Consider the following 11,677-nt stretch of genomic DNA (forward strand, 5'->3'; position numbering starts at 1 on the left):
AGCAAAATTGCCCCTCTCTTCTTTATGCTTCTTTATGACCAGATACTCTGTTGAAAGACACATCTGAGCATCTAGAACACTTTTATCATCTTTACTGATTTAAATGCCTTTCTCTATCTAACTGCTGATTGAAGTCAATATGTACAAAGTATTTACTTTTATGTGACCAGCACCTAGAATTATTCTTCACAGACAAAATGTGTTCAGGAAATGTTGGCTGACTGAGTGGGGAAACAAACATGGAAACAATTTCAATGCAGTGTGACAAAGACCAAACTCTCTACAAAAGCTAACAGGAACATAGAAGAAGAAATGTCAAGTAAGCTTGGAAAATTTGTGAAACACACACACACACACACACACACACACACACACACAGGATTTAAAATGTAAGCTTTATAAATGGAGGTCTTCAGAGAATAGGAAAGAAACAGCACAGACCAAGGAAAGGAGACATTTCACATTTATGAAAAGTGATTGATCCAGGACCTGGACTAAGAGGAGAGAAAAAGAAAATAAGAATTGATATGGCTAGAGTTGGTAGGCAGGAGCCATATTATAAAGGTCCTTGGGTGCCAGCTGCCAGAATAAAGGGTTTTTCATTTTATCTTCATTGGTAGAGGCTCCAACTTAAATGACTGAAATAATAAAGAATTTTGAGAGATGAATTATAATGCATGTAGGTTTGTGTTCCAGAATCCAGAATGCTCACTTTAGTAGCAAAGTCAAGAAAGGGTATCCAGTGTCTGGGAGATTAATCTGGAGCTAACTGTATGAGTCCAAAGCAATATATGTAAATACCTAAGGTATGTATTTGTGGTGATGCTGGAAGAGAAAATAGTTTTAGCTGATATTTAGAAACCAATCAACAGGGATTGCTTCTGACAAAGGGAAGTAATACAGGTAGGGAAATCTAGGACAATTCCCAAGTTTTTGACTTTGGGTGGCGTAGTAGGCAGCGATATCATCACCAAAGTAGAGAGGAGAGGGAATAGCTAGGTAGAGAGGAGAGGGCACTAAAGAAATGATTACTTTAAAGTACTGATGGAACATTCAGACAGAAACATTCAACCAGCTTTTGGAAATAAGCCTAGGTGGTGTGCTCCTTCCTGTTCTGTTCCACAGAGTGTGCCTATTCTCTTCTAGGGAAGAGAAAACTGGAGGCAGGGGCCAACATTACCGTTTCTCCAGCTGAACTGTTGTGAGTGGGCAGATGATCCTCATCACTAAGCAGCTACAATAAAGTCGGTGATTCCACCAATGGATCACTATAAGGAATAGCCTTCCTCCACCTGTTCTAGATACCACCTAACCTGACTTTCCACAAATAAATACAGATGCCAGCTAAAGGGTAACAAGATCTTTATTGAGAAAGAATTCTTCAAAGCTATCCCAACCTTGCTCTAAAAGCTGCACATCTGTTACCTATTATTTGAGATACGGAATTTTTCTGCCTCTTATCTAGGGCGTACATAGATTCTTACTATTGATCACCTCTCATTAGGTCATTAACTCTCCTTGGAGGAAACATTATTGATTGTTTTTCAACATTCATGTTCTATTCTCCCTTCCTAACAGCTTTCAGGTTTTAATTTAGATATCCATATTCGTGCCCATGTAACCTACATATTTTATGTAAAGCTGATTCAGATTCTCCAACCTCAGGGGTAGACTTTGGTTGATCTAAAACAGCAAGCATGATCTAGTCCCCTGAACAAAGTCACTGGTGTATTGTTGGGCATGTGACTTAAACAGTTTAGTCAGCATGAATCTCAGGACTCTTGGTTGGCATATTTAGAAAAAAAGTTCTTTCTCACTGGACTAACCAGAGAAACACATATGCTTGATTACTACTAGCAGTCATTCTACATCCATGAGGCTAATTAACCTAACACCACAGAAAGGGGAACAGAAAGTCTCACAATCATCCAAACCTGAAATTTGTCCTATTTCTGGACTTTTCAGAGAATTAAACCAAAAATTTTCTTACTAATGTTTCAGCAAGTTTAAGCCATAGTTTCTATTATTTACAGCCCCAAAGCATACTAATTCAGGATGTGGTATTAAAAGATGAAATGGGCTCAGTGAGAGAGGCAGGGTACAGGGCAATATCTTCTATTGAGTAGTAGGCTATCCTGATTATGAGGTAGAAAAAATAAATGTTGTTTAAACTGTTAACTGCTTTGATGGGGAAGAAATAGCCAGACTTTATAAATACTGCATCCTCCAAAAGGGCACACCAGCCTATATTAAGACCTCCTCTAACAGTACCTGGGTGATGTTGGTGATTGGGCCAGTTCTCTGAACTGGCACTCCTCAATACAAATTTTGGAAAATATTGGCAGATTTAACTACTTATGCACTATACTCTTAGGACATGGGGATGCTTAGCAACTTGTATCTTCAGCTTTGTATTTTAGTTATTTGAGGACAACATAGAAATCTCATTTGTCGCCTAGTTGCATAATCTTTATCTCCATGTTTATACGTTTATCTATACTTATAGCCATAGCCATACCTATACCTATATGTATATCCATATACATGCTCATGTCTATATTTATGCACATATATATCCATATTTATGTATATGTCTATGTATAAATATATACATCCAGCTGCATACACAATACAGTTATGCATCACTTAGCAGCAAGTATACATTCTGATAAATGCATCATTACGTGATTTTGTCATTGTGCAAACATAGAGTATACTTACACAAACCTAAATAGCAAGGAGGCTGAGAAAGCAAGTATATGACAATTTACAATTTTATATTGGGAAGTGGGCTCTGACCTCTTACCAAGATACATAGGGCAGAAATTCCCTAGGCACAGCAAAAGATTCAGAGAGTTGGCTACCAATAAGTTCTGTTAGAGAGTTGTTACGTGAGCTTCTGTCACACCTAGACTTGTTACACAACTAGGCTACATGGTATAGCCTATTGCTCCTGTGCTACAAACCTATACAGCATGTCACTGTACTAAATACAGGTAATTGTAGCACTATGGTGTCTGTATATAAAAACATCTCTAAATATAGAAAAGGTACTGTGTTGTGCTATGACATTATAATGGCTACAACATCTCTAGGTGATAGGAATTTTTCAGCTCCAAAATGATGTTATGGGACCACCATCAGACATGCAGTTCATCATGATCAAAACATTGTTATGAGACACATGACTATCCTGTATTGTTGTAACATTAGAACTATAATAACTGTTAAATAAAGTTAAATATAAGTAGATGCTCAATTAATATTTGTCAAATAAATAAAAGTTTCCTGCAAAATTTTAAATTCTCAATAAAGGCTAGCCATTATTGTTTGCATCTATTGTATCTATCGCAGTATAGATAGTTACAGCAGAAAATCCTAACTTAAGCTTGCTTATCAATAGAAAACATATTATCTCATGTAATTTCAAATTCAAAAGCAGAGTACACTCTAGGTACAGTACAATCAAAGGCTCAATGATATTATCTAAATGCTTTATCATTCTTCACTCTGCTGTCGTCACATTGGCTTCATTTGGAAGTGATTTCCTTGCAATTGCAAGATGACTGCCAAAGGCAATCAGGACTCTGTGCTTTTTTTGTTCAGATGCAATTGAAGAGAAGAGGAGAATATTCTCCCCCAAGCACAAGAAATAAGTACTTCCCTTCTCTTAGCCTCTTTCTTGGCTCTTTTCTTCACAAGCTTACGTAACAAGCAGCGAAAAGTGGCTCTGTCCTATTTAAAGAAGATATTAAAGATATTGACTAGCTCATAGAAATTCTAGAAAGCCTGGGGACAATGCAGCCAGAAACAAGCCTCAAACCAAACCACAAACTAGTCTTGTGAGGATGCTTTTACCACTGAACATTAGACCCTGTACTTCAGACACCAAGTAGGTTCATTTGATTAGCAATGCCTAGGGCATGTATCTATTATACATTAGCTTCAGAGGAGGCTGAGAAAGCAAGTATGTTACAATTTACAATTTTATAGTGGGAAGTGGGTTCTGACCTCTTACCAAAATAGAGAGGGCAAGTATTCCCTAGACACAAAAAAGGATTCAGAGAGTTGGCTGCCAATAAGGTCCATTTGACAGTTGTTACAGAAGCTTCTGCCAATGCAGCCACCCACATAGTATGGTGCTCCCTGAGGAAAAGAGGATTGTGAACAGAACTGAAAGAACTGGCTCACCAAACTCTGTAACACTTTAGGATTCATGTAAAAATTAAAGAAGCTTCTCCATTTCAGTTGACTTGTACTGAGTCTCCAGCTTAGTGGAGGTAGGTAGCATTACCGACAGCTCTCCAGCTTGCATCCGTAGTGTCAGAGTTGAACTCAAGAGACACTGCATGACTAATCTCTCTTAGGGCAAAGGCCAGTGCAGAGCTGTCAAGGCAAGCAGTGACTCAGCCAGCAGCAAAGGCAGTGACAGCAGCTCATCCAGCAACTGTGACAGGGAACAATAACCAGAACAGATTCCCCAGAGCATTGAATATGCCTTTTAGGGATGCCAAGAATACTCAGGAAAAGAAAAATCTACAAGGGCCTGAATTCCTTAACAAGGAAGTCAGGGTTTGAAATGAGAAGGAATTGGGTATTAAATTTAGAAATCTAATGTCTCAGGGACATATGTATCACATATGTGATTAGAGAAACATCTAGCATTTACTTCCTGGAATCAGAGCTCTTACAAGAAGGAAAAGGGAGCACTTTTGATAACAAGTTTCCCTTTTTCTCGTGAGGCAGTTTTTCTGGAAGCTCAGCCACCAGATTTTTGCAAAGTTGTTTTCTTGTAGAAACTAAAATTTCAGCAGTCATGACACACTCTCAGAAAAACTTGATTTGATACCCCAATCTATAATTGCTTCACTTGCCCCACCTAAGCAACTCTTATATTACTCTATTCTATTTTCTGCAAAGAATATGAATCTAAATTCTTAAAACTTAGTTATTATGTTTATGACTGCTCCTGCATAAGCCTTCACCAGAGTCCACCAGAATATGGACCTCATGAGAACAGTGAACTTGCATATCTTGTTACTAGTAAATTCCTGCAGTTTTAGAACAATAACTGGCACATATGGTAGACGCTTGAGAAATATTTGTTAAATGAATATTTAAGATCTGGCTCCTCATAGAACTAAGTCCATTATTATAACCATATAAAAATTCCAATTTTATGCTTGCAGGTCTTTATTTCAATTCAAACAATATTGTCTCATTAATAAGCAACTTCTATATAATATCCTTTACAGATTTCTGCCTGGGACACTCTGCTACCCAACTATATTCCTTATCTCCTCTCCAGAAACATGCTTCCCCTGATCAACATCTTCCAATCTGTCCAGTTAATCCAATCTTTCAACATGGAAAATGAAAGAAGTGAGACATCAGAACTAATACCAGAGAGTAAGTCAGAAAAACAGCAGAAGACTAGAGGACAGAATAGGCACAGGATAACATCAGTTTACCAAGGTGAAATAGCTTTAGGAGCCAAAGCTAGGGTGCATAAATTATGCTAGAACTCACTAATAGTCAAAGTGAAAGAAAAAAACTGAAATCATTTGGGCTAGATACCATGTGTATTAAATGGTGTGCAGAACCCAGGGCTTCCTGGAATTAAGTTCAGAGACTTAGTTTTCAACCAGTGTCTTGCCAAGTGTGGCTTTTTAAAGGTACAGGCTCCACTTCCAAGAGTGAAGGAGAATGTAAGGTGGAGTGGGAATCTGAGCATGGGTTTTGGAGATAGACAGAACTGGTTTTGAGTCCTAACGATGTCAAACAAGATAACTGCTCAGAATAACTTTCCCAAAGGACAAGCTAATCAACCTCTCAGCAACTCAAATCTGTGAAATACAATTATATTAGTAGTACCATCTCATTGGATTATTGCGAGGGTTAAATAAATCAATGCAATGTGTTAATTTATTATGGAACTCATTTCACAACTTATACAAATATTGAATCATCATGTTGTACACCTTAAATTCATATGATTTTATTTGTCCATTGAATCTAAATAAAACCGGAAAAAAACAAATAAATAAAAGTCAGTAGGAAAAAACAGAAATATAGGTCAAAAATTAATGGACAAGGTCAACAGCACAGTTCTCTGCTCTTAATTGCTATTTGTTCATTTAACAAATATCTATATACATTATTACTAATATTGTTTACATCTTTTAAAGTAGCTGAGTTGCCTAGTTGACTCAGGAGGTAATGATAATAGCTATTGGGTTTTTTTGGCAGTCACTTTGCTAAGCATTTAACAAGCAGGATTGTTTTTATTTTTCAAAATAACCTCATAAGAACTATTATTGCCCCATATTTCACATGAAAAACATCAAAAGTAACCCAGACAAAAGACCTGTGGGTAAGCCAGATGTTTAAGTCCTCCCTGAAGAGGTATCAAGCTCCTCTAGAAGATAAGCGGGAATCCTGGTGTTGATGGGTTAGAGACTTGCTTCCTTTTCACGGCTGTTTTCTCCCTGGAAACTTTTTTTTTCTTTTTTGGAAGAGTCTCTTATAAACTGGGGTGTTAAAACCCCTAGCACTGGGAACTCAGAGAATGTATATATTATTCTCTACACATATGCCACGAGTTATCTCAAACTTACTTAAGACAAATACTTAAATATACAATAATGTCTGATTCATTGGTCTATTTAATTTCAGAAGTTTAAACTTTTTTAAAATTTTATTTTGGCTCTTCCAAGTGCCTTTTACGGATCTTAGCAATGCTAACTAGGCTGTAATATTTGTTTTGTTATTGACTTCAGATTTCCATTGATAGACATAAACTCAAGAGTTAGATCTGAAGTGGACCTTAGAAAGTATCTATATAGTCCACTGGTTTACAAATTACTCAAATAATTAAAGGTGTTCTTTCTCTTTAACAGGAGCTGTTTCACTTTTGTTTTACGGAATGAGCTTCCATTTATTGTTTCACCAAACATAATTTCACTGAGAATGTGTGTGTATAGGTTTATTTATATTAAACCATCACACTGATCTAATAAGAAAACTTTACTCATTTTCATTTATTTAATCATTCAGTTTAGCACCACTAAGTGCCCATGTTTCTTTCAGCCAGTGAAGAAAAAAAAAAAAGACACTCTCTCAGCCTTAAGGCCTTACTGTTCTGGTCAGGAAGGCAGACATACAGAGATAACCGTATTGATGGGAGTAAGGCCATAGCAGAGGCTTACCGAAGAAATAATTTAGGCAGGACAATAGGGTCTGGAGGCAGGGAATCTAAGGTCAATTCATGCTGACTTCCTAGAACTGAATCAAAAAGAAAACCCTACCTCTCCACGCCCAAGTAACAAAAGGGTCAGAGGCTACTCCTTTGCAACATGCCCCCACTTCCACTGTGCACAGATGAAAAATGGAATGTAACTCTGATTGGTCCTCTCCCACAACCAATCAGACTGGTCATGGGCCAAATCTTCATTTACATAGGGTAAAACCAAGTAATCAATGGGAAACCTCTAGAGGGTATTTAAACCCCAGAAAATTCTATTCTGTAATTAGGGCTCTTGAGTGACTTGCTCAAGCCTGCTTCCACTCTGTGATGTGTACTTTCATTTCAATAAATCTGTGCTTTTGTTGCTTCATTCTTTCATTGCTTTGTTTGTGCATTTTGTCCAATTATTTGTTCAAAATGTCAAGAATCTGGATGACTTGTAGTCAAGATCTTCCACCAGTAACACTATGAGGACATGGTGGAGGGAGATTTGGACAAAGTTTCAGAGAGGATATGACCTAGGGCTGAGCCTAATTAATACGATGAGAGAAGTGCAAGAATTACACACAAAAGCAACAACAAAAGCTAGCAACAGAAAAAAACAGAGAGCTCAGAATGGGAAATAATTGATGTAGCTGTACTTTGAGGTTAATTGCATATGGTAAGCCCTCAATAAATAGCTGGTTAAATCATTTACCAACTAAATTATTATTCTGGAGGAAATAAGCATGTGAAAGTCAGTTCATGAAGGGGCTTACAGGTGTACCCAAATAATTTGGATTTATTCTCTAATCTAGGACCTGAAAATGCAAACGTCTACAGAGATCTTGAAAAATGTGAATAAGTTGGCCAGGTGTAAAAAAATAAAGTAATTATGAAGACTACACCTTATTATTGTCAACACATGAATGTCTCATACATACTCCTGGCACTTAGGCTACACACATAAATAAGTACAAACAATATAACATGATGATTTGTCTCCATTTATGTACCAAAAGCAATAAGATCATAGAGAAGGGCTTACTTAATTGATCTCAGAGAAGCAGGAAGATATTACTGATATTTTATTTGGGTGAACTTGAGGAATAAGCAGAAGCTCATCTATCTATTTCTAGCTATACCCCAACATACTCCCTGCATTCCAATCAGGTTTGTCTCCTAACTGTCCTGCAACTCCCCACACTCCTATGTCCTCTCTCAAGTCTTTCACTTTGCCTGGTGTGCTCTGCCTTCTTTACTTACTCAATTTTTACCAATCCTTAAAGACCCAGTGCAGACCTTCCTCAACCATAAAATCCTTGAAGACTTCCCAGGTACCAAATGCTAATTGAGAACATACCAGAGGCTGGATATACTGGAAAGCTGAAAGACACATATGACACGGCAGAGTGTAGAAGTGCTCAGGAAAGAGGGTTTTCTTGTGTGTAATGAGAAATTTATGGATTTGGGAGTCAAGGAGTAATTGGCTCTGTGACCTTAGCAGATTATCTAGCCTGTGTTTGCCTCAGTTTTCTTAGCTAGAAAAATGGATGCTTAATCCTCATGGTCATTATACTTCCTTTCAATTCTAAGATTATGACTCTGATTTTGAAGAACAATGTGATCTCTTATGTTTCCAGTAGGATTTCCACACATTTTCAGAATTTTTCTGTGTAATATGATCAGTATAAAATCACTCATCAATGGTAGCACTATTGAAGAGTATCATTTCTGTGCCATTATAAGTATAACTCTTACCCTGGGTTTAAAGAGTTGCATAGGTCACAGGTTCATTGAGAAAATATCAGCTGTCATGTTACCCTGTTACTGTTTTGGTTACCTCGCTAACATTAAAAATAGATTGTGGTTCTTTCTCTGGACCTGCAATTTCACGGTAGTAAGAAGATAGAGGCAGGTGGACTACAGATTCTGAATATTAAGATTAAAGAAAGACTGCCTATGAAAAACAACATACATGAATTAAAGAATCTATGGAATTAAACCAAAATAATTAATGAAACTGTTGTGTTATTTTAGTAATTATGGAAGCATTATTTATGTTATAAACAGACAACAGGTTATGAAATGCCATACTTTGTTTTAAGATCTTAGATGATAAATTGCTGACAGCTATTTGCAAAAACTAGGAAGGTATTTTCTTAGCATCTACTATTTATTGTCAATTTGCCTCATTCCAACTGGCTGCATTAGTTGTACTTTTGGTTTTCAGCAAAAGAACCAACTTCAGCTAGATTTAAACAAAGGCTAATCTATTGAAAAAACATTAGATTATCTCATGGAGTCCAAGGAAAGGTCCAGAAGTGGGAGGAATCAGATCAACTTCAGGGACCTTAGCAGTAGAACTTCATGGACATTCTTGCCACAGATTTTCCTTTAGTTTGACTTTAGTTCCTGTGACTCCCTCCTGCATCTCTCCTCCTGTCCCCAAATTTTAATTTCTAGGAAAGAGCATATGTTGAACACAACTTGAGTCAAATGTCCTGCTCAAGCACAACCAACTATGACAAAAACATACATCAAAAGAGTGATATATTACAAACATGGCCATCAGAGACCGTGCCTTGTAGAAGACACCAATGTTTGAGAAAGGGAGAAATGTTGGTATCCAGCAAACCACCTCAAACGATGCCTGCCCAATGCACAGGTTTTTTTCTGGTGTGATTTTTACCTCCTTCTTCCCTTCCCCAGTTATCCATATTTATATATAACTGTATAAAACTGTACCTTGTCCTTCTAGAAGTATATATTTTATATAAAATTAAAATAATGAAAGGGGCAGAATAAATAATCTTCTGTTATTCTATAAGTGAAAATATAAACAATTATGTTTGATTGTACCATACAGAGGCATCCAGAAGCTAGACTAAAATATTACAAAGATAGGGACTAATCATCAGATATAGTCTATGAAAATCTAATAACTTTTATAATAATAAATTTGTCTAATAACTTTGACCAATCACAGAATAATCTTTCTTGATTACCAAAGGTGTTTACTTCATTTCTTGAAAGTAAAATCAAAAACATTTATCAATACCAGATATTCAGAAAGACAAAGAAAACATGTAGTATGTATGTTATACTCCCTTCAATAGTTTGTGAAGGACAGTTTCAAAGACCTAGATCTTTATCCTCCTCCTGTTATCTGTACACCCTTACTTCTTGAAAGTATAATTCTCCTTGGCTTCTTAGACATTGGACTATCAGGTTTTCCTCATCACGGGTCTCTTTTGCTACCACATTCATCCCTGTTCACAAACGAAGGACATATTCCAAGGCTTGTTTTTATCTTCGCTTTTTTTTTTTACTCTCTCTCTCATTTTTATTTTTTTAATTTTTTAATTTTTTTGTTGTTTTTTTTTTGAGATGGAGTCTCACTCTGTCGCCCAGGCTAGAGTGCAGTGGCGTGATCTCGGCTCACTGCAACCTCCGCCTCCCAGGTTCAAGCAATTCTCCTGCCTTAGCATCCTAAGTAGCTGGGACTACTGGCGCATGCCACCATGCCTGGATAATTTTATTTATTTATTTATTTATTTATTTTGTATTTTTAGTAGAGATGGGGTTTCACCACATTAGCCTGGATGGTCTCCATCTCCTGACCTCCTGATCTGCCAGCCTCAGCCTCCCAAACTGCTGGGATTACAGGTGTGAGCCACAGCGCCTGGTCTCTTTTACTCTTAGTTACTCACAGAACTCAAGGATATAATTGCCACCTCAAGGCCAAGACTGCCAAGTCTATCCTGAAAACTACCTATGTTTTAGTCTACTTGTTACTGCTTGAGGGTAGTTGTCCAGGTTCTTGATGTTTTGAACAAAGAACTGGACAAAATGCACAAAGCAAGGCAGTGAAAGCAGAGAATTTTAATGAAAGTACACTCCACAGGGTGGGTGTGTGCATGAGCAAGTGGCTCAAGCGCATCTGTTACAGAATTTTCTTGGGTTAAATACCTTCTAGAGATTTCCCATTGGCCCACAACCAATCTGATTTGTTGTGGGAGGGGACACATCAGAATAAAGAATAGACCCATGACCAGTCTGATTCCTTGTGGGAGGGAACAAATCAGAGGTACTTTCATTTTTCCTTTTTTTTCCCTTTATCCATTAATCTATTTTTTAAATTTTATTTTATTATACTTTAAGTTTTAGGGTACATGGGCACAACGTGCAGGTTTGTTACATAGGTATACATGTGCCATGTTGGTTTGCTGCCCCCATCAACTCGTCATTTACAGTAGGTATTTCTCCTAATGCTATCCCTCCCCCAGGCTCCCACCTCCCAACAGGCCCTGGTGTGTGATGTTCCCTGCACTGTGTCCAAGTGATCTCATTGTTCAATTCCCACCTATGAGTGAGAATATGCAGTGTTTGGTTTTCTGTCATTGTGATAGTTTGCTGAGAATGATGGTTTCCAGCTTCATCCATGTCCCT

The sequence above is a fragment of the Mandrillus leucophaeus genome, unplaced genomic scaffold, assembly GCF_000951045.1.
Source record: "Mandrillus leucophaeus isolate KB7577 unplaced genomic scaffold, Mleu.le_1.0 Scaffold361, whole genome shotgun sequence".
NCBI classification, from domain to species: Eukaryota; Metazoa; Chordata; class Mammalia; order Primates; family Cercopithecidae; genus Mandrillus; species Mandrillus leucophaeus.